We start from the raw sequence: 25,966 nt of genomic DNA, 5'->3' as shown, positions 1-25,966 counted from the left end.
GATAGTTATGAGGCTGATTTCTCTCGCCTTTCTTGAAGACTGGGACGACAACAGCCAGTTTCCAAGATTTAGGTGTGTAGTTGTTTTCAGCAATGAGGGTGAATAGTCTCACGCTTAGTTTTGTCCATGCTTCAGGTTGGCTTTTAATGATGGTATTGCTTAGGCCCTCGGGGCACCGGAGCTCTGGAAGAGTTGAGTCGTCTAATGTGAGAGAGAATCTCTTCATAGTCCCATTGGTTGTACCATGTCTTCTTGTTTGTGATGTTTGTGCTGGTGGTGGTATTATTGCTTTCTCGCTCCGCACTCTCGTTGTATATGGAATGGAAGTGCGTAACCCAGGCCTCTTCTGGAAACTCAGCAATTAGGCGTTGTTCAATGATTTGGGTCGGGTTGAGACATGACCAGAGGTCTCTGGTGTTTCTTTTGTTCAGCGCAGCCAGCATGAGTTCGGCGTCATTTTGTGCCAAGGCTGCTCGGATGTTCTTGAGCCAATTCCGGAATTTTGATTTTATACTTTTGATTTGTGATGTTCGGTCAATACAGTCAGTTTTCTTGGCTTCTCTAAGAGATTTCCCCATTAGTTTCTCTGCCAGCGCAATTGCTTCTAGGTAGACATGACTATGAATTCACTTGGACGAGCTTTGGACATTTTTCTGGAAGTATGGAGTTAGGAGCCATTCATAATTTATTTTTTCTTTGGCTTCTCTGTTCGATGATGCAAATTGGTCTACCAGTCCTACTATTTTTGATTCTGGTATGCGCAGTCGATTTAAGCCAGTTTTTGTTGTTAGTTTTGGAAGTTTTATCTTGTTTAGGGGTTGGTGAAGGGTATTCCACATCATTTGAAGTTTGGCATGGTCGCTATTCTTGTTAGTCGTAACACGATTTGAGTATGTACGTTTGGAGAGATATAGATGTAATCAAGGTGGTCTCGGGATTTTCCGTTACGTCAAGTCTGTTATGCGGGGATATCTCCTCTTGTGTTCCTGTTCAGAAGTCTGAAATGTTGCCTCTAAAGTGCTACTGACCAAGACTTAGCTTTCTCATTTAGATCATTGTTAGGAATTTTTTCTCTGTTTTTCTGGAATAGGTGTAAATTGAGATCTCCACATATAATTACTTGTAGGGATTTATGTTTCGTATAGAGATGATCAATCTGGGTCAATATTTCATGTCGAAATTCCTCATCAGACAGGAGAGACGGACTCCAGTAGATGTTGAGAATAGCGAGGCAAGGGGACTCCTTTCCATACAAATTCGTTGGATCATTCAGGTTCTGCTTAAGAACTGTTATTTGAAACCAGGGGTTGGGTGATAGCATTTTAATTTGCCTGTAGTTTGCTTCGGTTCTCCACAGCGTTATAAGGTCGGATTGTGGACGGCCTTAGATTTGAGTCACGCCCCGGGTTGTATGATTCATGTATCTGTCACAAAGTGGGGTTTCAATGAGCCAAGTCTCTTGAAGACAGACTATATCGACATTTGTAAGTTTGTTACTGTCGCTTCCAAATAGATTTGTGGAGCCTCTTGTGTTCCAGGAGCAGAGAGAGAATGTCCGGAGCAGTTTGATCTGTGGGCGTTTTAGATATGTAGTGATTTTCTGTCGTCTGTGTTTTTCTTGAGTGGCGTGCATTGTCGATGTTAGTGATAGATCTCGCTGGATGTTGCGTGATTACTGAGCATATCTCAGATTTTTTGGTTCCCATGCCGCGAGTGGTCGGCGTCCGCAGTGATCTTGCTGATCTGTTTGCTCCCATTCTCTGGTGAGTTACCATCGGATGGCAAGGGGTGGCAGATAAATCTGAATGCTTTCATTTGTTTTTCTTGCTCCATAATTTTGAGAACATTGTGGTGGGAGTAAAGTTCTATTAGTATGGCATCTGTTTTTCCGTCATCTGGGTATTCAACCACTTTGATATTGCTTGAACGCATATCGCAGAGAGTGGGATTTGCATGGAGCAGTCTCAATAGGTTTGTTCTGTTCAGGATTAGCTCGTCGTCAATCAGATCTGGTCTGTAGATCTCAATTCAGTGTTTTGTTTTTTTTCACGTGGATTAATGAAGGTGGGTGGTGTTATGGTGTGATTGGAATTTTCTGCTATGCCAGGCCGGGTGCCAGAGGTACTCTTGCGTTTCCGTTCTTGTGATGTCTCAATTCTCTCATGATGCAGACTTTTAGAATGTATTCGTGTGCATCCTGGTCTGTATGGTGTCTTCCGTAGTCCTGGTCTGATGAGAGTTCTGACCAGTCTTGTTCCGTGTTGGAGATTTCTTCGCAGGTGAGTGTTACATTTCTACTACTTCTTGTGTTTCCCTCATGATATTCATCAACGATATAGTGAGCGAGAATCACACTGATCGTCCAATGGCTGCATATTAATTCTTTCTGCTGATGAGTTGATGTGGATTGTCGCCACTGGTTCTGTGGGTAGGTCGTCACATGTCGATAGGTTAATCAGTAATTCCAAGGTTCTCTTATCTATTGTTTCTTGCTTTTCCTTGGTCCTTTGATCTTGAGAGTAGGGACTTTTATTTTCCTGTTCCATTTAATTGACAGGTTGTTTTCATTGTATATGGTGTTATTGTTCTAAGACCAAAAACGTTAGTGACAAAAAAAGACGCTTGTAACAGCTTTAAGTAACTGCTGGAATTCAGACCTTTGCTGGATCAAGCAGCAGGCATTGTGCCATCACAACTGAAGCATAATAACAGATTATGGAGCAGTTGTGATGTAATTTTCTTATTTATACGTCTGTTGTGATGTCACAAATATCCTGTAATAAGAGCATTATTTCCAGGCTTTTATACAGATATTTCAGACTGCCATGTATTATACAACTATAACCGGACAATCTGGACCTCTCCGAAAAGTAAATCCAATATGAGAATGTCCGACTAAAACTGAAAAAGATGCAAACTCCAAAGAAAAGAAACAAATGATTTCCATCACAGTTAGTGGACTGCACTCGCTATGGCAAATGTTAGCAGCACTTGGGGCCTCATTACAAGTGTGCGAGTCCAGAAACAAGGGTGCCGGTAGTACCGTAACGGCACCTCTTTCCGGACCTGCACAATATAAGTCTGGATGCCGGTATCACCGGCACCGTTAGGGACCCGCTGCATCTGACAACACCGTTGCCGGTATCTGCTGACTGCCGCTGCAGCCGTGCCTGTCATACGTAATGAAGTGTACATTATGAGCAGCGCGGACACGTTATGAATGTGAAATCGATGCCGGTAATACTGGCATACGGACCAGGCGTTAAGTAGGCTCATTTGTGTAGAAACATGCCAAAGGTGCACATAATCAGCACAGTTCTACAGCAGAAAACGACCACTCCCACACCCCACACCCCTTACAACACCACTAGGCTAGCAGTAGCAGTAGCAGTACTGGATCTGGATGCCATGCCTGCAGGACTATTACTTGCCAGGCAGGGAGGCAGAGAACGCAGCAGAGGCGCATGAGGAGAAGGAGGACCATCATGGCCCAGCAAAACCCCATTGCTCAGCCTGTTGTACCACACCGACATCCACCAATCACTCTTTTAAGGCCACTCCCTTAAACCTGAGCAAAATGCAGATCCACACCCTGTACCGGCTAAACCGGGACACCATCATCAATATAGTGGACCTGATGCATGACGACCTGGTCAGCCTCATAAATATACGCACAGCCATCCCCCCCTTGCTCAAGGTAGTGTCCGTGCTACACTTCCTCGCCACAGGCACATGTCAGCACACAGTGGGAGAGCTGCATGGGAAGTCGCAACCCTGTTTTTCATGTGTCCTGTTCCAGGTCATTGATGCACTCCTGCGGCATGTACGAGACTACATCAGTCTACTCAGAACAGCAGACCGAGTAAACATCACAAAAAAAGCCTTCCATGCCCTTGCAGGCATGCCGAACGTCATTGGTGCCATGGAATGCACACATGTGGAGCTGGTGCCCAGGCATGCAGTGGAGGCTGTGTACCACAACAGAAAACAATGTCATTTGCTGAACGTGCAGATGGTGTGTGATGCCCACCTCATCATCACCCATTGCTGTGCCAGATTTCCAGATTCCACCCATGACTCCATGGCACTGCGCAACTCCACGCTTCCTCGGTACATGGCACGTCACGGACAGCATACCTGGCTGCTGGGTGAGTGCAAACTACTAGGCCATGAGCACCTTTGAACTGGGGAGGCATTAAACAGCATAGTGTCTCAGGCTGCTGGGTGTGTGCAACTACTAAGCCATGAGCACCTTTGAATTGGGGGCCATGTCTAACACACATCACCCGTGGCTGTGCAGCTAGAATACTTCAGTCCATCTCACATTCCACTTACCTGTGCCCCTTAAATGAGAAGAACACCATGAAATGGAGCATGTGCAGGATATGGAGTGGAAAGGGGAATGGTTTCCATGAATAATAATCACAGGAATCAAGTCCATAGTACTAGACGTGCATTCACTGACTATAAGGGGACAAGTATGTAGTTTGTGTTGTGCGTGCATAAAACATGAAGGTGTACAGGTGTGACTGCAGCTGTTACACAGTCATAGCATGCCTGACTGCAAGCTCTTGACAGGTGTGTCTGCAACTTTGACATCTATCCAGTGCATGTATAGCAGCAGCCAATCTGAACAAACATGAACAAGAACACTACATATACCATGATGCACCACTACAGATTTGAAACATGCAGCACAAACACATTTTAGCAGACACACACCACCTGATGGACAGTTAGAGAACAACACAGCACCCAGCCACATAGCAGTGTCAGCCAAAACACCAAGTGTCCGTGTGCCCTGCATCTCCGAACCACACAATCACACATGCTACTCATGTGAAATGCACAAGTGCACTCACACATGGACATGTAGTTCGAATTTCCTTCAAAACACAAGAATGAGAGATGCATCTGTGCATATTCAGTCTGCGGTATAACAAAGGTCGGAGGTCATGGTTAATGAGAATGGCCAAAGTGAATGCCACTGCATACCAGACCACCTACACGCATTTTAACATAGCTCATATCGGGTACCTGAAACAGGACATATGCTAGATAATATGAATACTGCATGTGCATGTGTGCCCACTGAAATCATCACTATATAGTCTGTGCCAATATGACATGGACAGAGGAATGACAATGTACACTTTCTGTTGGCCTTCTGTAGGTGATGCCGGTTACCCCCTGTAGCCATTGTTGATGACACCCGTGAGGCAACCACGCAACAACCACGAGCAGGCATACAATCGTGCCCATGTACATACTCGGGGCACAATTGAACAGACATTTGGCCTGTTGAAGGCAATGCTCCGCTGCCTGAGCAGATCGGGTGGGGCACTGATGTACAATCCAGAAAAGGTGGGTAAGATAGTGCTTGCCTGTGCCATGTTGCACAACATGTGCATCAGACGCAATATCCCCCTGCCCCCCGAAATGGACATGCACCCACCTGAGGCGGAGGATGACAGTGATGATGATCAGGACATTGGGCAACGCTGTGACGGAATGGATGGACGTGTTGCACGGGATGAACTCATACAGCACTACTTCTAATCACCTGTCTGACACGTGGCACAGGCCACCTTGCACACTGGGCACTGGACACTGCACGTAAATAAATACTGTCACAGGTAATAATGATTGTCCAGTCGTGAATTCAATTTGCCACACCAACTATATTATGTGATTTCAAACTATGTACAAACATGACATGTGTATACTGGTGGTACTGTGCACACCAACAATCCCCCCACAACCTCCCTCCCCAACTATCCCTCCCCACACACCCTCCCCAACTATCCCTCTCCACACACCCTTACCAAACTGTCTTATGTGCATATCATGTCCTGTGTGACTATGTACATTACCAGAGTACCCAGACAGGGCACCCATTTATCCATGACCTATTTCCTGGCCCTTTTGGGTTCCGGGGTGCGGCTTTGTGTTGGCTGGGACACCTGCTCTGAGCGACGCCTTGGGCTGCTCTGTAGGGAACTCCCTGCTGTGTTACTGGTGGAGGGAGCTGGTGGTATGGACAAGTGCCTTTGGTCCATGAAGGCCTGGACAAACATGGACATTGTTTCCGAGATCGAGGACATCACACTGTTGGCCTCCCTCACCCAGCACGACATTTGCACAATGGCACTTGTGCATCTGCCCAGTTCATGTGCGTTCCTCCTCGAGCTGGCCTGCACACTCTCCCGCATGAGTTATACCTCATGCAGGTGCTGTTGGAGAAGTGAAGTCTGGGAATCCTGCCGCTGCTCCATGCGTGACAGGCGCGCCTCAATGTCCCTGACACTGCGTAAGGGTGGGGGTTGGGGCTCATTGGGCCAACGGGACCATGGCCTCCTCATAGCCCTGTTCTTTTTCCACACTTTCTGCACCAGCCTCATCCCCAGTGTTTTCATCAGCTTCCCCTTGTGGACGTCCTTGTGGCAATGGTGCAGGTGCCTCTGGGATGTTGGTTGGCAGGGGTACAGGTGCCTCCGGGATGTTGGGTGGAAGGGGTGCAGGTGCCTTCTGGATGGTGGGTGGCAGGGGTGCAGGTGCCTCCGGGTTGTTGGGTGGCATGGGTGAAGGTGCCTCTAGGATGTTGGATAGCAGGGGTGCAGGTGCCTCCAGGATGTTGGGTGGCAGGGGTGCAGGTGCCTCCGGGATGGTGGGTGGCCAGGGTGCAGGTGCCTCCAGGATGTTGGACGGCTGGTGGGATGAAGATGTTGATGCGTTCCCACATCTGCCAGAGGATGCTGTGGAGTCCTGTGTGGATGTGGTGGTGGTCCGTCAGTGACGGTTTTGCAGCGTGGGTCGTGGTGGATGGGATGAGTGAGCCACATGTATCATTGCTGTGGGCGGCAGGTCATTTCCTGGTGGTGGAGGTGCTTGCGAAATGACCTGAATTTGGGCCTGTGCTAGCACGGCGGTGACAACACAAGTTAGGCTGTGTCAGGGGATGTATGTCTGAGTGCCAGCAGGAGCATCTTGTGAGGGTGTTACTGGGGGCCTGTGTTATGTTCACTGTGTGAGTGGTGTTGGAATGAGGTTTGGGTGCAAGATCTATGTGGGTGTGTGCAACCAGGTTGAAGGGATGATTTGACATTGGGCTTATGGGTACTCACCAACCTCCTCCGATGTCACGGCTCCGGCCTCCGCTGCATGAACACCCTCAATCGACTCTAGGTGCAGTACTCTACTGCAGGTGCCTCCCATGGCTACAGGTGTATGGGGGATGCAGTGGCGCCTCCTGTGGTCATGCACTGGGTGTGCTGGGCCGATAGGAGGTTTTGCACCCTCAGACGTAGGGCGTCCCACCTTTTCTGGCAGTCTCGGACAGTCCGTGGTGTTGTTCCAACTGCCGTGACCTTCTGGGCCACCTCCTCCCAGATAGCCTTCTTACGTAACCGGGCTTGCCTTCGGAGATAGCTGTTGAATATTTGGTCTGCATGCTTGACTGTGGTATCAGCGAAGTTCAATTCAGCCTCGCTGGAACGCAGCTTGCACCTCCGGGTTGCTGGTACCCTTGCAGACATGTCTATAATCAATTCTGGCCAAGGTATTGTCCCATTCACAATTTGTCCTCACCTGCCAGCTATTATCACCAGAAACAAACAGGAAATAAATCTACAAAATTCTAAACTGAAAAAAGAACAAGAAATGAAAGATGAAAAGTAGCACAGACAATTCCTCTGCATAAGTAAAAACATTCTGGGATAAAAAGAAACACGGCAAGCTTAAGAAGACATATTGCATATGACATATGAAATTCTTGAATGCACATATATATAAAAAAATAAAAGCTTTGAACACATTGTTAGTGCAAATATTTATCAAAGCAGCAGAGAAAATTTGCTTGCAAAATTCGCCTAAAAAAAACAGAACTCTCATAGAAACAAGAATCGCTCTTATTAGCAGTGGTGAAATATAAACACTCACCCTACAAAAGTCAACATTGAACATAGAACAGGAGGAAAAACATAAAATCGTCAGAAAACAAAGCACATAGAAAATTCAAAACTGAAAAAAGCAAGTGCTGCAACATCACAAAATTGAAAGAGAACAGGAAACCGACTTCCATAATTCACCTACAAAACATCCACAATGCACATATTCCTACAACTGCTTTGACGTATTCCCTCGTCTGAAAAATGTGCAGTGGCAAAAACCACTTCCGTGCACTCTCTGACCTACAAAATGAATGTGTGTGGCTAACACTGCTTTCGGTACTCCCACACCTTCTATATCAATGCGTGTGTAAGACCACTTTTGCACGCTAACCTGCTTATAAAGTTCATGTGTGCCTATGACTGTCCTGGAGTTTTCTCACGCCTTCACATTTCCTGTGTACGTAAGACTGTTTTGGAGTACTTCCCCATGTACATAGTACATGTGTACCCAACCCTGCTTACACATCCTCACAAAACTATAAAATGCCCCTGTGTCTAAGACTACTTTGGCATCCTCCTACACCTACGACATTCACATGTGCCACACTCTTTTGTGCTCTGCCCCGACTGGCGACTGCCAAAAAGCATGTGGGTTTCTTACTGCCTTGATTTTCTCCTATTTGGTGTTATGTTATGTTATGTAATGTTGAATTATATTGTACGACGCTACCACCCAGCGGCAGTCTTCAAGCGCTCCGTGTGCTGCACTCCAACCACAAATCATGTGCCCTCTAACGCTACAAAATTCTAACCTAATTCCCTAACTCTACCAAGCTCCTGTTATCAATTAAATACTACTCAAGCCTACACTACAAACAATCGTAACTAGTCCCAGCCTTAAGTATACAAATGCCCTTTACTAACTATCCAGAAGCTGAGCTTTGTAGTATTGCTCCTGCCTCTTCCAATGCCAACAGCCGAATGTCCTGACACGATTCACTGTCTGGTTTCCATCAGTGCTGCAGAAACCTGCAACCAACATGGCAAGATTTTGAAAATACCAAACACAAACTTACATTGCACATGAGTGCTTCAATAAATACCACAGCCCTGTGTTGTGAGTTACACAAATTCAATTATCAAACTGCTGGGTGTAAGGATTTGAGTCAGAGCAGAAAGTCCCACGTTTTGTGTGTGAACATGTTGATGTAATAAATGTGCAGTTCTGAGAGCTATCAAACTTTGGCATCATGAAACAGTTTTCTGTGCCAATCTGTGCATTCCTGAATTAACAGTGACAGCAACAGTCCAAGTTGCTACTGCCCCGCAGTGGGTGATAGAAGAAACTGGATTCTGCTCTCTTGATTAACTAGAGATGTAAACTCCACCATTGTATATTACTTGTGCCCAACTGTTAAACTGGTGTCAGCAGTGGGGCAGTTTGAAGCCTGCTTGGATTCTGGAGCTGGAGCAACCAGGAGTAGCTTGGTGTAGGGGGTTAGGAGGAGGGGAGGGGGTGTGACTGCAGCATGTACAAAAGCTGAGACGTAGCATGTCAGCATGGGTGTCAGCATGATTGTGGTAGTTGGGTAGGTTTCAGCCTGTTTCGTATCAAAACTTCACAACTGTTGCCAAAGCCATTACACCCCTGCTGCTACTCTCCCACAAAGCACCCCACCTCTGGATTACATTGTAACTGGTTATCTATTTCAAACCCTTCTTTGTTAAAAAAGCACCGCTACAGACACTCCCCCTTGTCCCCCACTTGGAATTGATAGTATTACTGCTCGCTACAGGAGGCTAAATCAGATTTTCTGATTTCTATTCTGGCAAGTCTCTGGCTCCTTAATTTCTATGTCCAAACTTTAAATCAATTTTGTTCAATTTCATTCCAATTACTAATTTGAAGAACAAGCAACAGACCCAAAGATGTCTGCCTCTCAAGTTAAACAATTGAAAAACATATCTCTTTTAAGTAAGATATAGAGTTAATCAGTTACATTTATTTTGGCTCAGTTTAACCTAGGGATATAAGCTCTGTAGCACCATTTGAAAGGGACTGATTGTATAACTTGACCACATGGTCATGGCTCTATTAATCTCCAGGATCTTAATAGGCTTAATCGCTATCATATTTATAAATCTTGCGTGCTTCTTCCCACCTTTCAGCAAGGTCATGTGACAGGTTTGGTTTCTACGTGCTGCCTTGATTAATGGTAGATCCACTGTTAAAAATGCCATGGCATTGGCAGATTTGAAGCTTGATTTAATTTTTGTTACAGAAACATGGTTTACTACCAGTTCTGTAACCGTTTTTCATTCTTTATTACCCTTTGACTTTCAAATCAAAGAGGTGGTGAAGTCGCAATTATTTTCAATTCCTCTTTGATTCTAACTAATTCCCAATCGCTACCTATGGATGAGGCATCCCAAATGTATACCTGCAAACTCCAGCTCTCGCCCTCATGATCTTTTCACATAGTTTTATGTTATCAACGCCCTGGTTTGAGTTGTTTCTGGGTACCGATGCAATACAATACTTAAATTTGATTATTCTCTGATCAGACAACCCAGACAATATTAAAACTCATTGAAATCCTTTTATTACACAATCTTTCCCTTCTTACCTTGTCCTGCTCCCATATTTATGGTCACTGTCTTGACGTATTAATAACTAAAGGACAGGGCCTGGCACTTCTGGAAACACTACCCATCTCTTGGTCTGATCACCATGCAAACATTTTTCAAATTCAGAAAGACTCTGCAGCTCCCTATAAAAATATTTTATGACCTGGAATCTCATTGAGCATCTTACTGGACCTTACTCAGATCCAAGGTTCCAAACTACTATCTGTTCTGGCTCCCTATAACTTTAACTTAGCATGTGAAGGGAGCGTGGCTTAAGAGCCATGGAATAGTACGTGAATCCGGCTGCTCCTGCGGATCCTTGATGATCCTGGATAATCTGCAGCCACAGGAACAACCCACGTCTACAACTAGAGATGCAGGTATGGGTAGTAACACAGCACAAAAGGTGCGAACATTCAGAATAAATATCTGTGCAGCCTTGAAGATACAAACCGAGGAAGAAGCGAAGCAGCTCGCTGGAAGCGACAACAAGATGGCGGCCCCATGGTAACAAAGGGTCCCCGGATGAGCCGGCAGGAATAACAAAGAGCAGCGCTGGTGCCGTGTTGCAGGAGAAAGGGGACTGAACTCCTGCTGAAGGATAAAGCACAATTGCATGGGGGAGAAAAGCAGACTGGCGACGAGCGTAGAGGCGATGTGAGCAAGAGCCCCCAGGGAGGTGAGAGTGTGGACCGTGTGACGAGAGCAGGAAGTGTAGGAGAGACACCGCAGGGCATGAAAGGGTTGCCCTGCACTGGAGCGCCTAACGCAGAGGGCTGACAAGTTGGACCGACAATAATTATACAGCGAAAGAGAAAGCCCCGAAATTACACTGTGCAGTGGAATGCAGGATATACAAATGTAACGACATCGCAGCCGCAAGAACGCAGAACGCTCAGTGGAGGCGATTAACGTAACCACAGATAGGCTGAGAAGGCTGTGTTCGTGCGTGAGTGGAAGGTATTGCCATAGCGGGTGAATAAATGCATATGGATGACACGTTGCTAAAAGAAATGAGGCCAGCAAATTGAAGCAGGCTAGGAGCTGAGCCCCCTGCAGACGGAATAAAGTATTCACGCAGTGTTTATTGGACTTTTACACTCTTTGGTGGACATAGGAGAATAACTGCTAAATCAAAGGGCACGGGCTGATGACATTTTTCAAGACAGTCTACAACTGGAAGCCAGGCCAGCACAGAACGAACGCGAAGCGTACAGACGTGTATGGGTTTGGATCCACAAGGGTACTAGTTTCGGCAATCACACCGGACGTAATGCAAGAACAAAGAGGATGCTTCAGAATGGAATGGTGAGCTTGAGACAAAGGACACCAAGGTGTGCATGGAACTCATGAGCAGGGGCTGCTCCACAGTAGCAGTAGATAATAGAAGCGGTCTGTGAAGGAGCGACTCAAGACTGGCAGCACTGCTGGCAAGGAATATATCTGGGCTGGAACACAACAATCAGTTAAATACACCCCAGATCCAACAGGCTGGAATAAGCACACACATAGTTGAGGCAAAGAGAGGATTGGGCATGCCAGTACCTAATAGAAAACAGTGATAAACCAAGCAGACTCCGGAGGCATGAAGAGATAGGTGGAGGCACTGCACTTATCAACTGATACAAAGGCAGGGAGGCCTCGAAGGGCAGTGCAATACTTGGAAGGAGGTGCTACCGAAGGAATCCCAGCATAGGCACTACAGGCTGTTTGTACATTAGCAGTGGCAAAGACTACGAGGCAGCTGTAGCGGTGTGCCCCCCTTTGGGATGATAGAGGCTCCGGCAGCGGATTGATACGGAGAAGCAGGCTGTGAGACTGGAACTCAGGCGGAGCAGGCCAGACAACAGCAGTTTCAGAGAGGCGAGGACAATATCGGCCATATTAGGAGTGAGCATGCCAATTATTTAAGAACTATATGGAGAACTCTATGGAACTCTACAGAGTGTTCACAGCATGGGCTCATCTGCACGACCAGCTGTCCTGGGAAAGACTTTTACTTTTGGACTTGCACTTCGGAGACGTCTGGATTCCCTGCCAGCCCAGAATGTGTGGTCCCACATAGCGACACCATCCAAGTGGGAAGAACCCCTCCTGTAATCAAAATGACTTCTAAGTGGCTCAAAGTCAAAGGGAAGCAGCCTACAATTGAGGAGTTTACTAAATCGCCACAAACACCGGACGTGGTTAAAACTAAAGGACAAATCACACAGGGGCAAGTAACCCCGACATGGAATGACCAACAGATCCTGGAAGCTATTGCGGAATTGAAGGCACCGTGGGAGAGCAAGATTGACACCGCTATCGCCAAACTGAAGACCTTGCTTGAATCGAAGATAGACGCTGTAAGTGTGGATGTTAATTTGCTGCAGCAAGATGTGAGGGCGCTGGCGGAACGCACAGGCGGACCGGGGAAAGAGGTAAAGGCTAATACGGCCACCTGCCCGGCTAACGCCATGGAAGTTAATACACTGCAACAACAAGTGCGCAACCTGGAGAGCAGGGCAGAAGAGGCAGAAGGGCGTGCGCACAGAAATAATGTACGCATTGTGGGGCTCCCGGAGGGAGAAAAAGGATTGGACCCGATTAACTATATTGAGAATATGTTACTACAAGAGATAAAAGCAGGAGCACTCACCCAGGGGTTCACGGTGGAGAGAGCGCACAGGGCACTGGTCAGGAGGCCACCACCAGGACCCCCCCATGGCTGTTCATCGCCAAGATACTGAACTATAAAGATAGAGAGAAGATCTTGGAGCATGTTCAGAAAGAAGGAAAAATGAGTAGAGCATCAGCGACCATCTCCGCATACCTAGATTACAACTTCCTGGTACAGAAGCAGCAACTAAGTTATGTGTCGATCAAGAGAAAGCTGCGAGAAGCGGGCTACAAATATATGCTGATGTACCCGGCGAAACTGAAGGTGTTTTATAAGAACAAGGCCCTGTTTTTTTAGGCTCGAGAAGACATGACAGCATGGTTGGATGCAAGGTACTGTCCAGCGGGAGTGGATGACCAGACAGAGAGCAGAATGGATAAGTGAATCTGGGGCTCCCTAGCCGTACTGTTGTATAAGTAGATGTTATGATGCAATGAACATTACATACAGGTGGAATTTGGGACTAGAGTAAAATGCAGATTGGGTTGTGATTGCTAGGAAAGGTTGCATGGGGGATTAAGTATATGAACACTGGGATAAAGGAATCCATGATGCTCCTGAGCAGTACTGCTAGCCAGGCGGTTGACATATGGTAACGAGCGCTACAGAGGCATTGACTTTGGGACCAGAATATAAGGCAGTGTGTGACGAAAACTGAGGCTGGTGGGCGTAAATAGTGCAGTAGATTGATAGCTTAATGCAGGAGCAACAGATGGCGCTTTAGATCAGCGGCACCAGGAGACACACTATCACCCCAATAGGTAGTTTAGTAGGGATACAGGTAGTACGGTATCCCCCTGCTGAGCTCCGAGTATTGGTATTACCGGGAAAGGGACTAGATGCAGGGGTAGCCTGAGATCCAGGGATGGAGCTGGGCAACAGTGTGGGAAAATTGGGGAAGAGGGTGGAGAGGGAGTTGAGGGAGTTCGGGGAGTTGGGGTGTTTAGGGGAGGGAGGGCAGTTTGGAGTGGTAAGAGAGGATGAGCCTACAATCACAAGCCACTGTCTAAGAAGAGGAGTGTAGGAGAGGAGATGGGCGGAGTAGGGGACGGATGAGATGGGAGACATGAAGATAGTGACCTGGAATGTGAGAGGGCTAAATCATTATATCAAACAGAATAAGGTCATGATGTACCCGAAGAGAAAGAAAATAGATATTGGGCCTCATTACACGGACGGCGGTAAGGGTTAACGGTCACCGTTAATGGCAACGGTGACCGTTAAACCTTACCGCCGTACTACGAGGTCCCTTTGCGGGTTGGAGGATTTAACGCCTGCTTCTTGCAGGCGTTAAAATCCAACCCGCTAAGGGACCTCGGAGCTAATTACGGCACCGCAAAATTGCGGTGCCGTAATTAGCGCCTTCCCCATTTCCATAGAGCCCTATGGGGCAGAAATGGGAATGGGGAAGGGCAATGGTGGAAAGGGGATTTACCGCCCCTCCAAATTTGGAATGGGGCGGTAAATCCCCTTTCCGCCAAGGCGGTGCCGGTATTTTACCGGCATGAGCCATGGCGCTAATAGCGCCATGGCCCACCGCCTACCGTGTAATGAGGCCCATTGTCTTGTTACAGGAAACTCATTTGACCAAAGATAGGCAAAAGATGGTGGTGAGGAAATGGAAAGGGACCGCCATAGGAGCAACATACTCAACGTACGCTAGAGGGGTTATGACATGGATAGCACCACACGTCCCATTTAAGCTATTACAGTCCACCATAGAGACAGACGGGAGGATGTTGTATATAAGAGAGTTGGTAGAAAATGAAGAACTGAAGATCATTAACATTTATGCTCTGAATCAAGACACCACTGGTTACTTTAGGAACTTATGTGTCAAGATTAGCCCATATATGGAAGGGACAGTTATATGGGTGGGGGGGAATTCAACTGCGCAGTGGACCAAAAACTTGACAGATCAGATGAGAAAGTCGAGAAGCCTACCCCAGTAGCAAAGGCCCTGCAGGCCCTATTAAGGGATTTCTGGTTAGTGGATGAGTGGAGAATGCACCATCCACAAAATAGAGAATACTCTCTGCCCGACAAAACCTGTTACCCGATTAAATTATAAATTTGTTGCATCTGAGCTAACGGGAGAAATGATGAAAGCAGACTACAAAGCTGCAGCCCATGTGCCGTTGATAGTAACATGGCAATACTTGCCTCCTAGGGCAAGAATCCCGACATGGAGACTCAGGGCAGAAGCACTAAAAGACACAGGGCCTCATTACGACACAGGGTTTTTCTGGCTTGGTTACCGCCGGACTCTTGTTACCAGTCCGCCTCCGTGACTGGGGGTATTACCAGGGCATTACGACCCTGGTGTCCCGGGAATTCCGGAGGTGGAATTCAGTAAATCCCTATTCCCATTAAGTCCGATAGGACTCAATGGGAATGGGGAAGTGGAAACACCGGCACCATCTTGTGATGGTGCCGGTGTTTCCACGTCCACCTGCAGGCGGGCGGTGTTAAACCTGCCAGGTCAGACCTGGCGAGAATGCAACCTCCCGCCTGCAGGACTCGAGATCAGGCAGTCCGGAAATAACCGTGGCGGCCGGTTTACCGCCACTGTTATTTCCGGACCGCCCGACTCGTAATGAGGCCCACAGTGTTTAGAGAAGACCTGTTGAAAGAAATACAAGAGTACTTTGAGCACAACACCGGTAGTGTAGGATTGGCCGGTACACTGTGGGAGGCATTCAAGCTAGTGGTGAGGGGGGCAGCAATATTAAAACCAAAAGGATTGCAGAATGGCATAATACAGAAACTGCGTGACGCAGAAAGGAAAGTGGAGACCAAAATGCGTGAAGGCGGGCGTTCCCCAGAGGAGGCTGAGACCATAGCATAACAACAACAAGATTGCAAGGATCACTGGGAAAGACTATGCAACCTGAACTACAAAAAATATGTAGAAAGGCAACATGCAGAGGGAGATAAGCCGGCCCGATTACTAGCCTGGTTATATAAGAGCGAGACCCCCAGATAAATAATCAGACCAATGCTGGGGATGGATGGGCAGACACGAGATACCCAAGAAGGTGTGAACAGATGTTTTTTGAGTACTATCAGAGATTGTACACAGACATAACTGAGGGGGAGGAAATTGATGTGCTGGAAGTATTGACAGAGATTAATCTTCCCAAACTTGAGGCAGTGGAAAGAGAGAACCTGGAGGCTCCAATTACGTTAGAAGAATTAGAACAAGTAATTAAGCTACTACCCACTAATAAAGCCCCAGGGGCGGATGGACTCCCAAGTGAATTTTACAAAACATACAGGTCAGAATTGCTCCCCCCCGATGTTAGCAATGTTAAACGATGCGTTTGACAGGGTTATGTTGCCAGATTCCCTTAGGGAAGCGATCATTATTCTGCTCCTTAAGCCCAATAAACCGAGCACAGACTGCGGATCATACAGACCACTATCAATGCTCAACCAGGACAGTAAGATACTCATAGCAGTGATGGCCAATAGGTTGAGACCAGTTATAAATATACTCATACATCCTGATCAGACGGGGCATGTCCCGCACAGGAGTATATATCCGACAACCTCAGTAGGCTCTATCACGTTATAGAGCAGATAGAGGGGGACTCCCAAGAGGTGGCAATAATCTCATTGGATGCAGTGAAAGCCTTCGACTCAGTCAAATGGCCCTGGCTAATGGCTGTTTTAAAGGAATATGCTATTGGGCCCGCATATTTGAAGTGGGTCCAATTGCTATACAGCAAACCATTGGCTCGAGTCAGAGCAGGAGCGACCATATCAGAACAGTGGCAATTTAGCAGAGGTACCAGACAGGGATGCCCGTGGTCCCCGATGCTTTTTATTTTAGCACGTGAACCCCTAGTGATATACTTGAGGCAGCAACATGGAGAAGTAGAGATCAGCACGAAGGGAGGGTAACATCTGATATCGAAGTACGCAGACGATATGCTGGTTTACTTGAAGTACCCTGAGGAAAACCTACAGTATATTTTGGAGGTTATACGCGATGCTGTCTGGCATAACAATTAACCCCAAAAAGTCCAGCATATTCCCCCGAGCTAGATATGTAGGAATACCAAGACATAACCTGCCGGTATTACAGATAAGGTGGGAAACTGAGACGTTCAGATATCTGGGAATAGATGTGTACCACAATGTGGAAGTTGAACACATGCATAACACAGAGAAGGCGGTGTCTAAAATCGAAAATAGCATGCAATTTTGGGCCAAGTTACCTCTGACCATGATGGGGAGAGTGGCACTGTTAAAGATGGTGGTACTGCCCAGGCTATTACACTATTTTGCGAATATTCCATATATGATACCCAAACAATTCTTCGCTAAAGTTCAGAGTATATGTAGGGGGTTCATATGGCACAACTCCAGGAATAGAATAGAATTGTGGAGGCTACAAAACCCATATGAACAAGGGGGCATTAAATTGCCCTATTTTGAAGTTTACTATCTGGCTTGCCAACTTCAGTATGTGGCAAGGTGGTCATCGGAGGATCCTACCCCAGAGTCAAAACTGGTGAGAGCCGAGTGCACTCCTTACTTTCTGAGTGAATGGATGTGGCTGCCAAAAATCGCAGTGGGAAGAAGGGACAAGGCTGTTGATGCTGGGGGGGGGGGAGGGAGGTGTGGCGAAGAGCCTGCAAGGTAATGGAGAACCCGTTCCTGTGCTCCCCACAGATACCGCTAGTGGCACTGGATGGGATGGATGGGAAAATGAGGAGGATTGTTAGGAGGCAATGGGAATCGACAGGTATAGGGACTCTCTGGCATGTGTGGCAGGAAGGGAAGGCGATAGAGTTTGACACTCTGGTAGAAGACACAGGGCTACTTTGAGGACAATATATCACGTACGCTAGGCTGGTGAAGATGATAAGAGGTACATGGTCAGAGACAGTGTTGACCCGACAGCCCAACACTGCCATAGAAACATTTTGTAATGTGTCAGAGGGAGGCCATGAGGTATCCCGAATATATGAACTATTGATGTCTAAGGTGGGGAAGGAGGTGAGCCAGACGAGACGAGACTGGGAGAAGGAGGCTGGGGAATCAATTGGAGACGGATTGTGGGTCAGGTTGCAGGGATACCACAAGAACATTTCAAGGAACGTGAGGTTGCAACAGATTCAGTTATATGTCACCCACAGAGCATATATGACCCCCAAGAAGATAGCCAAGTTTAAAAATGCTGGAACACAAACATGTTTAAAACGTGGGGAAGTGAACGCAGGAATGGTACATATGTTCTGGGCATGTCTTGAAATAAGGAGGTACTGGAGGGAGGTGGCCCACCTCATGGCAGAGAAAGAAATGCATTTGGATGTAAACTCCCTATAGGCGTGCATGTTAGGGGGGTTCCCCAGGCTGCGTAAACTCAAACACGTGAGTAAGCTCAGGCATCTGGCATACATACTTGCCAAACGGAGGATAGCAATGAGCTGGAAAGCAAATAGAAGATTGAAAGTGGAAGCCTGGTGGCACGATCTCCAGAAATGGGCAGATGCTGAAACAGTGGCGTGGAACGAAGCAGCAAACAGAGGTAGGGAGGGAGAAGCGGACACATTGATAGCCTGGAAGCAAATAGTAGCTACACTGTCTCGGTACGACCGGGCAAGTCCAGAGGAAGTCAGCCCTTCAGAGGATGAGGACGGAGAGATGCCCATGGATGGGGTTGTAGAAGGCAGAGTGTGTGGTAGGCTCGGGAAGGAGTAGTGGGGTAGGGGGGAGGGAGAAAACAACTTGACGCTGTACATGAGAATTGAAATGCATACTTACTGTTATACTGTATGGTTATCAATTTGCAATTAATAAACATTGTTTATGCAATATGTCCAAGCTTTAGAAACTTAGCAATACCTCAGCTTCTATTAAATCCAGTGTTCCTAAAAACCAATAAGGCCAATAAATGGTACTCCGCCTCTTTTAGGGTCCTAAAGGACTACTGCAATCAAGAAAAAAATCTGACACCAATAAAACAACCCACATCATCGCCAGGCTTCAGCACTTAGTACCTATAAAAAAGCTTTTCTTGCTGCTAAATCCTGCTTCTTACAAAGCCAGATAGAAATAGCAATTAATCAGCTCAAATACATTTTTGATGTTAGAACAAATCTTTCAAACCCCTTTTGCATCTCATCGTCTCTGGTTGCATTGTTTAAATTAGCAAACGATTTTAAAGAGTTTTTATGAATAAAGCAAATACCATCCCTTTAAATATTAACACCCAAAACCCCACTTCCCAACCTGCCTTTTAAGAAACTGATTACTCACAAGCCTCAGTTGAGAAATTTAAATTTACTCCAGTTACTGCGGAAGAAATTAGTGCTTTAATTGCAAGTTTAAAATAATCAAATTATAATTATTATCATAGCCCTGCCTGTCTGACCAATTGCCATGCTCGTGAATTCAGAGATTTTATCGCTAGTTTTATCAATTTGTCCTTTGCACAAGGTATAGGGCCTTAGAAGCTCAACAAATCCTTCTTGACCCCACTATTGAAGAAACCCAAACTGGATCATAATACACTATGAATTACCACCATATTACAGGCCTTTTATGGCTGGCCAAAGTTTTAGAAAAGGCCACTATGACCCAACTGCAGAAGTTTGTAGGATGACATTCGGAAAACCGCAGATAAGGGCGACCTTAGCCTGCTGGTCATGCTTGACCTATTGCCAGCCTTTGACACAGTCGACTTTGACATCCTCAAATCCAGGCTGTCTGAGGTCTTGTGCATGTGTGATCAGTCGCTAAAATGGATCTCATTTAACTCAGTAAAAATTTGCACTTGTTATTCTACCTCTCTCACCGTCCCATATGGTGTCCCTCAGGGTTCTTCCCTTTCGTCTTTGTTAGTCAATATCTATATCCGACCGCTACTCAGTGTCCTCTCTAAGTTTGAACTGAGTGAACACTCTTATCCAGACAACACTCAGATTTATGTCAGGATTAATAACACATCAGATGATTGGTGACGGTACCCTAGAAATAAAAAGCTGGATGCTGGCTACAAGCTGCAACTTAATACCTCTAAAACAGAGGTTATCTTGCTCGGACCTAAACATCTGTTGGAAGACTTACAGCATTTTCCACTATGCCCAACCTTATTTGATATGCGTATAGCCTTCTCACACAAAGTTAAAAATGTAAGCTCTATATGGCAATCTAACCTGACCTATAATTTTAAGATGAATGAGATGCTTAAATCTATCTATTATCGGATCAAACTCCTAGAACATTCTCCCGCTCATCTCTGAGAAAGACCGACCAGTAGTAATTGGAGCATTGGTTAATTCCTAACTACTCTAATGCTATACTGACCTGCATACATGAATGCCAAATCCATCATCTGCAGGTTGCTCAGTATGCAGCGGTTAGACTCCCGTTTAGCCTATTTAAAACCATACCTGTGTCTCCCTTACACAGATCACTTTATTGTCTTCCAGTTCATCAGATGACCCTTTTTAGAATCCTCTGTATCATTTGTTTTTAAATGCATTCACAGCCTGTCTCCCACCTACCTGGCCTCTCAAATGATTCCTTATTACTCAGGATGTTCTCTCTGTTCTTCTGCTCTAAGACTATTGACAGTGCCCATATCTCAATTCATCCAGAGAGGTGATAGACGCTTTTCTGTGCTAGGTCCTCGGGACTGGATTCCCTCCCTTTTGAGCTGCAGAACCCTGATTCATTTTAAGTATTTAGAAAGAAACACAAAACCCACCTTTTTATCTAAATCCATCTTGCAGTCTCTATATGATGGCTCCTCTTAATTTAACATTTGTACGCAGATAAAGTCTGGATTTGGATGATCCTCTTGGAGGAACTGGCGCAATATAAATAAACACTTCATATCAAATCAGAAAAATTGCTGTTTTTAGTTGGCCCTTCTTGGATTCGGACCAGTGGCAAGCAGATCTTGTACAGATTTCTGCACTTGGCAGAATAGCCCCCTATCAGCTGTCTACCTGGAATTGAAAGCAGTGATTTGACAGTCACACACCGATCTCTGCAGCAGACACATTAACCAGCTCAGTTATCTTACTGACACTGAAACCTATACGACGCATACTGAGAAGTGAAGCTAGGGCAGTAGAATATATAGATCACTGAGCTGATCAGTTGAATTAGGCATTGAACCCAGCTGCCAGTGAGTGGGTTGTAAGGAGACTGCACCCTTCCATATCGAATTGGGGTTAAACAGATACTGGTTAGAACCCTTGTCACTAGCCACTGCGTCAGTAATTGTGTTTTTAAAATAACTAATACTTCTATTGATTCCTCAATGTAGTCGGAAGAGTTTGGTCATGGGGTGGTTTTAATACCAAATTTAGCCAACACATATTTTGACCCTCCTGGGTCTTTTTCAAGGCGCATGGTAAAGTTGCGGCACATCCGTGGGGGCGATTCTGCAATTCAGTTGAATTCCAGCATCATGAAGTGGTTTCATCGAAAGATCGCTGTGACCGCTCAACTTTTCCAGAAGGCAAATGACGGCCTCACAAGGTTATATTTCACCACTGATTCAGGTCTCTGCAGCAGGTACATTAACGCGCAGAACTGTATTACTGGGATTGGAATCTGTAACCACCAAGCAATCTCACCAGTTTATGCCACGTGATTTGAATAGAGCGCAGTCAGCCATAGTTTGACAGGGTTGGAGGGCTGCTCATTATCACATTCTGTGCAATTCTTCATACAAGTACTTAGATCAGTCAGATTAAAGAGAATTTGTAAAGTAGAGGTGAACTGAATTCTCTTTTAGTGGTTCAAATAAGTTATCACCTTACTTATGGTTTTCACCCTGTAAATGACAAAAGGCAGACCCATTCCAAACTTAAACATGCAAACCATTGAGAATGGGATTTGTGAGTTGTTTGCAACTTCACACATCTGTTGTAATCGTAATTTCAAACAAAACGATCATTGGCAATGGCAATAGTCTGGGCTTTGAAACCAATGCAGGCGACACATTGATCTTTGGTTTATTCGCCTGCTAGAAGTGACATTGGAGGCGCAAGGCGGGCTGCCAAGTGATGCAAGCAGGAGGAAAGTGGTCTGGTGTACGCAGGAGAAAGATTGCATGTGTCAGGTGATGGGGGATAAGCTCCAGAGAGGAAACGACTGCCACTTGTTGGCAGGGACAGCAGTGTAGACGTTTGGTTTTCTCAGGGGAAAAAGGTCCCATTAAAGGAATAGGGATTTACACGTAGATGGCCTTTTCTGGGGGAACCAGGCCCCGAGCCTCCACTTACTCTGTGCCCCTGTCTGGTGGACCATTCACTAAATACCTCACCATTTCTTTATATAATACACAGTGGCCTCTGTCTGATTCTTCCTGCGCTACATAAATCATAACAAAAAGTGGATCCTACTCTCTTATTGCAAAGAAATGGATTGGTGGGTGCATTGCATTGCAGGATGCAGACTATATAAAGTGACCAAATATTAGTACATACATTAAAGTAAGGCTATCTGAGGACGACAGGATGCTTCAGTGAGAAAGTCAAATCTGGTTGAAGGGTAGGGACCTAGTGGTGAACCTTTGGGCAAATAGCCATTGGAGCAAAGGCACAATGTAAATGTTCTCAGACTCTACATCTGACATGTAAATTACCTTACATATTTTTGCTGAAAAGGAAAACCTGCAGGTGATACCCAAAGGACCCTTTTAAGACCCATTTCATAACGTTTGTCCTGAGGATTCTGGGGGCTAGTTAATAATCAGCTAATAAACCTTCCTGACATGATACCTTATGCAGACAGATTTGACAATCCTGGAAATAAACCAAACAAACATTGACAAAGCCAACAGTGTTGGCTTTTGTGTATGAATGTGTTAGGAAGTTGCCAAACAGCACCATATTGATAATAACTGGCCATAAGCTGACAACAGTTAGAACATGGTGTGAGTACATGGACATATAATGTAAGTGTCTGGAAAATGCCCATTTCATATCTATTCACAAGTCAAAAGTGTTGGCTCTGCTAAAGCTTGTTTTTAATAGGACTTTTGCGCAAGTTTAGATGCGAGGACACATATTAATTATCAATGAAGTGGCTAAAAGCACACTTTGCTAAGCAATCTTATTACAGCAGGAGTTCATTTGCAGCTGTTATTGACCCCTTAACTCACAGAAGTTAAAAAGGACATTAGCAGGAGCTATAAAGCACGCAGTTTGATATTACTGTTTGATAAAACGAGCTAAAAAAGGATCTGAGCAGAGTATTTTGTGGTGGAATTGGGCAGGTAGTGCACGAAGGCCGTAGGAATTAGCATGGTCATGGGCAGTTAGTAGGTGGGTAAAAACACAGCCACAGAGAAGCTGTGCGTCCCTTCTCATATCCCGCATACCCTCTGATACGTACGCCAGTAACAATTTTGGGCTTATAGGTGCCACTGAGACCCCACCTAGTAACCAAATCTAATAATGGAATCCTCATTTATGGAAAAGAATGTGTATAAGAAAGGCATGCTGGTTCAGCCATCTGCATCAACATATGCAAGACCTTTAGAGAGCATTTGCATGTGGGTAATTGACAGGCTGTACTATTTTCAAGACTGCAGTAACGTCCGTAGGCTTACTATTTATTAATGACCATTTCAGTTGGAATTCCCAAAAGTGCTGATGCCATTTCTGCAGAAACATCTGTGGCATTTACTGCTACAAACACCTTGTGAACCACTATCCAAGAAAGGGTTCCTGAAATCATCGCAAATAGCCACAAAGTCGGCTAAGAGATGACACTCGTTTGGCAAATATCGAAGCAACTCAGAAGAAGGTGTGGTGGGTGATACTGGCTAGCTCTGCAGTTTTGCTTAAACACATCACACCTAGGGAGAATATGAACGAAAGTCAAAGCATCCTTATTTTAATCATCATCGTCTTACTTTATTCAGACACATAACAGTCCCATCAAAGCACAAGGGGACTGCCGCTGGCTGGTAGCGGGACACAGTATAGGTCAACATAGCATATGATAAATATATTTGTTGTTAAAATCATAACAAATGTATCAAACTTCACAGAAACACATGTACATTGATGGAAGGCTCCATACAAGGTTGTAATTATAATTATCTTCCTTATGGGCATGTCAGCAGATGAACACATTACAGCAGCTTTTAACCAATGAAAGGATCCTTTAACGATTATATGAAACACATTGCAACTCTGCATTGATCCACAGCATATTTTCCTAGATGTAGAATAGGTTGTGCAAGCATAAAGTTCACATTTTGCACACATTCTACCCAAGGACTCCATTGGAACTAATGCACTTTTAATTATTGGCAAAGGTTTCAGGGGTGAATTAATCCATTGAAGTATGTTGTGCGGGTGTAAATGGCATCTCTCAAACATGGGTGAAGTGTACTTTGTATTCATAGAAAGTGTATCTGAGTACATTTATTAAATAGCGTGTGGTTTACAAGCAACGAAATTAGTTTTGGTAGTTGCGCAAGATCAAAAAAGGACAGACCAACATGCATTACTACAGAAAAAGTTCTTGGCAGAATTTGAGATTTTGCACTAAATGGTGAAGCAAGTTACCTCATCAGAAAAAAGAAAATGTACGGTTAGCTTTGCAACAAGGTCCTCGTTACGACTAATAGAGCTTGGCTTCATCAGGTCTGTGTGTATTTATAGCTTTGCTTTTTGCATCGGACATGGACTCCTCTTGAGAGGATACTGCATGAGTCCTATGGGCACAGGAAGGCCAGATCTGCAATTCACACTGGACAAGCCTCAACATGTTATTCTCCCCAGTTACCTTGGCATAGAGTCCAATCCACGGTCCGCCCTGGCTGGCGAGGGGCTCAGGTGAGGGACATGTGATGGCATGGCAGCGGCTCCTTTACGCTCGGCAGCTTAAGGTGGGTACTGTCGTTGCAACCACTTGATGGGGCCGATGGGCGAGAGGGCAAGAGCTGGCAACACGGGGCTGAAGAAGCACTCACTGGCTGAAATATCTGCCTTTTCGCAGAGAGCAGGGGGAAGAAGAGGTTTCCAGTGGGATGTTACGCTACAGTACTGGACACCACTCGAGGGGAAGAACGACTCCAGATAGACAGGGTCATGATTAGAGTTGAGAAGAAGGAGGTGGATGGGGCTTAGATCACAAACCACCAAGCCAAGGGTTGGGAGAGTGGGGTGCATACAAGTCTCACAACATAGTAGCAAGACACAGAGAGGCAAAACTATAGTTGGCAGACAGCAAGGCCTGGAGCCCCCATGGCCACGCACACACTTGCTTATGTAGGGTTTTACCCAGACCCTCGACAGTAACTGAACTCGGTACTTACAGGACTGTGCTTACTTATTGAAGATTGTGTCCTGATCATACAGCCGGTCTCTAGTGCAAGGGGGGAGGTAGACTCCAGCGAGAGGCTGGAGGTGACCCATACAGCGGCAGACTGACTCGGGAGCGCGTCAGCGTTGTTAACTGCACTCCGCTGCCTCCTCTGCGTGCAGAATTCAGACCAACGCTGAACCAGGAACACTCAAGTATTACAATAAGTTATGACTGATGCATTCATTGTCGAGCCGCTCAGCACCATAGAAAAGCAAGCTCATAGAGTTCCGTTTTGGGCAGAGAAACAGCTTGCCTTCCATTTTGAATCAGGATATTTGTATAGGTTAAAAAGAAGGTTATTGCATGTTTTATGTTAATTAGTGTCTTGTGAAATCGCATCTTATATATATTTGAAATACGCTCTACATGGAAATAGAAACTATAAATGTAAAAAATGGAGTAATCCCCTGAAAATGTATAATTTTATTTGGAAGAT

The 25,966-nt window shown here is 45.7% G+C and overlaps 1 protein-coding gene across 6 annotated transcripts in view; it reads left to right on the top strand.

The window, feature by feature from the left end:
• The window catches only part of LOC138491326 (G-protein coupled receptor 35-like), a 328,878-nt gene that overhangs the window by 231,858 nt on the left and 71,054 nt on the right, over window positions 1–25,966 (top strand). For 3 of the 6 annotated variants that reach the window (XM_069617784.1, XM_069617785.1, XM_069617783.1), the window contains one exon: window positions 5,174–5,636. The exons of the other annotated variants lie outside the window; for them this stretch is intronic. The gene's annotated coding sequence lies outside the window, so the exon portion shown is untranslated. The remainder of the gene's footprint in view (window positions 1–5,173; window positions 5,637–25,966) is intronic. 6 annotated transcript variants of the gene reach the window in all.

This window comes from Ambystoma mexicanum, chromosome 10 (genome assembly GCF_040938575.1).
Source record: "Ambystoma mexicanum isolate Mex_15411 chromosome 10, UKY_AmexF1_1, whole genome shotgun sequence".
Classification (NCBI taxonomy): domain Eukaryota; kingdom Metazoa; phylum Chordata; class Amphibia; order Caudata; family Ambystomatidae; genus Ambystoma; species Ambystoma mexicanum.
This window is presented reverse-complemented; position numbering and strand designations above follow the sequence as displayed.